We start from the raw sequence: 3,194 nt of genomic DNA, 5'->3' as shown, positions 1-3,194 counted from the left end.
TTATTCACTTCTCTTCATGAATTTAACTAAGTGAATATATAACAATAAAGTACTCTTTGAGTACATTAATTATACTATTAATCCATCATTAATAATGTGTAGTCTCTATTTAAAACTTAGCTTAAAGCTAATAAATATTCATATCAAATACATATATTTTCAACGTCTCTTGCAACAAACAATTAAATTTAAGAGTGTAGAAGGATGTGATGGTTCCAGTGGCTGGTTAGAGAAATCAACATCTATTTAGGATTGATGATATATTTTCACATATTTAGTGCAATCTCGAGTTATTTTAATCTAAAGTGAGCGTAATAGCTTTAACGTGTGATATATAGTGGGTCAACTTTGAGAGCCTCCGCTTATTGGCAACAAGGGGAATAAAGTACGCCTCCAGGTATGGGCAAGAAATAAATTAAGCTTTTTTTTTGGTACAACATTACAACTTATCCACATTCTTATATATATACGGTGTTAGATTCATGTTCGGGGGAACAAAACTCAATGGTCCACTCACTTTCTTTATGGCAACAGAGTTGTGAATGGCTTACGCCTCCTCCGATTGTATTTTATTTTCCTCTAGCTCCTTTCCTGGCCAATGCATCTCTTATTGTGAGAAGTTTTGTCACAATCCATCTCAAGCAAGAAAACCACGTACCCTTTATAGGGGAGCAAATTCTAGTCTCCCTAGTTTACCAACAGATGGATAATTTGTACAATAAGCACTTATCCTTATCAGCACAAGTCTGAACAACATTGAAGGAATCTTATGAAAAAACCTCTTAAGAGAGAGGTTTTGAGTTACTCCACCATCTTGCTTATATGAATAAAGATCCTTCAACTTCATTGCAAGATTATCTTCGACGCTTCAAGGGAACCTATAAATCTTGCAGCAATCGAGAAGCCAGTAGCAAACCGCGTGAAGATATTTTCATTCTTAAATGGACTTGGACCATGCTATGTTCGCTTCATAACTTTGATGCTTAAGCCACTCATGCCTTCCTATATCTAAGATCGTTCCATTATTACATAGTTACGTAACTCGAACATCCGCACACCACTCAGATATCAGATTCCACCCATGCATCAATCAGAGTTATGAAAAGCACAATAATACAAATAGTTTTATTTACCCCCACTACTAGGAGAACTTACATATCCTGACATCTAATATTTGATGAAGAATCTTTCCCTTTGAAAGAACCTAGTATTTAATTAAATGCCATTCCACCAACTCATGACATGATAATATTTAATCATTCACTTGATCCACATCTTAATTCCAAATCATGTCCCTCTATGCTTTCCACTAACACAACTTCAAGTAATGCATGACTAAGAGTTTTATCGTATGTTATCCTACCACAAGCCATCTAAATACTCCCCAGTGCATTCATGACCTGCTGTAGAAAACCAATTAGCCCTTGATGTTGAAAATTAGTCACTCGTTGCCGCTAAAAATTAGTCACCTCTCGAACAGTTCATTCATGACTTGCTCTAAGCTTCTCTACACCTATGGCATCACATGGTAGCATTCCCATTGAACCAAGTGCATCTCCTGTCCTCATGTCATTGCCTAATATCGTCATTCCTAGTGTACCAACGGATATCTCAACTGAACACACCATGATAATTCGAGCAAAGGCTGGTATTCGAGAACCCAATCCTAAATATGCACATTTTCAAGCTTTTATCAATATATCTATTGAACCTAAAACTATTCATAGAGCTTTAAAACATGATGGGAGAAGACGAGCAATGCTTGTTGAGCTTAGTGCTACATAGACATTTGTTCTTGTCAACCCCTTATTTGATGGATCCCTAGAACATTAGAAAGCCTATTTTGTTGCCAAAATTATCCATCAATTAGATAATGTGGATTTTACGGAAGCAATATTTCCAAGTAATCAAACCGGGAATCATCTACACTGTCTTAACTGTCACCCTTTCACAAAACTAAGAATTTTGACAATTAGATGTTAAATGTATTTCTACATGGCACCTTACAATCTCCTAGTTTAGTGAGTTTCTCCTTCCTAAATCATGTTTGCCGATTGGCTATCATTTCATACGTGAATGAGTTGCCCTTCGATTATTACGCACCAAGCATGTGTCATCCTTCGATCTAGTTGTTGACATTTTTACAAAACCAATGCCACAGTACAATTTACACATATTGTATATTAAACTCAGCCATAATTTGGCAATGTTTAAGAGGCACATTGGCAACAAGAAAAATAAGGTATGCTCCCAAAAAGAAGGAAATTGACACGGCCTAGCATGCTCATGTAAAGAAGGCAATTTAACAATCTAGCTGTTGCACCAAATCATTAGAAAAATTGTAATTGATTAAGAGAATCATACTTTACCATTTTAAGATTTCCTTTTATATAATGTTACAACTTGTACACATACTTATTTATACTATTAGATTCATGTTCTCCGTGTGCGAGGACAAAACCCAATCGTAAAAATCAATTGTTTACTCACTTTCTTCACCACAGACATTGGAATGCACATATTTGCTTCCTGTTTCGTATTGCAGACTAACTTGGTCTTAGGCTCGTCCATAAAAAGTGACGTTATGATAAACATACTGAGGTCTATTTCCTTGGCATTGTTTTCTGGTCAAATTCCATTATTGAAATATTCAATAAAAGAAAGATGCCAATCAAAGTTACAGTCTACGTGTGGTTTAGCCCGATTTTAATTTACACTTCTATACTTCAAACTTAAGCAGCCTAATACGAACCAAGTTACAATTGTTAGAATTTTTTTTTATATTCAAAACTAGAAGTATAAATGATAAAACTACTCTTACCATCAATGGGGCCAATATTTTATACCATAAGGAAGTTGCTAGATAACCAAACTACTACTTTCATCAAATGGAATACTTCTATTGCGGTAATTAAAGTTGTTTTCATCCTCTTTAATTGTTGAATAATGGTTGCAATTTGGTCTAGATCATACATAAACTTGTTAAGTGCATAAATTTAAAGTACACAGGAGTAAGTTAAAACCGGCTAAATCACATGCATATAATGTGTAATTTACCCTTGATAAAAATGAAACTCACATTCTCGAGACACTATTTATTCCAACATAGATGGAAAAGCCCTTGCCTCTTGGTTCATATTTACTTTCCTCTATTTGTTAATAAAAGTATGGTTGCTAGTTTAGCCAATATATCA

The sequence above is a fragment of the Typha latifolia genome, chromosome 7 (assembly GCF_019914945.1).
Source record: "Typha latifolia isolate L0001 chromosome 7, TyphaL0001v2, whole genome shotgun sequence".
NCBI lineage: Eukaryota > Viridiplantae > Streptophyta > Magnoliopsida > Poales > Typhaceae > Typha > Typha latifolia.
The sequence above is the reverse complement of the archived record's forward strand: the minus strand, read 5'-3'. Positions refer to the sequence as shown.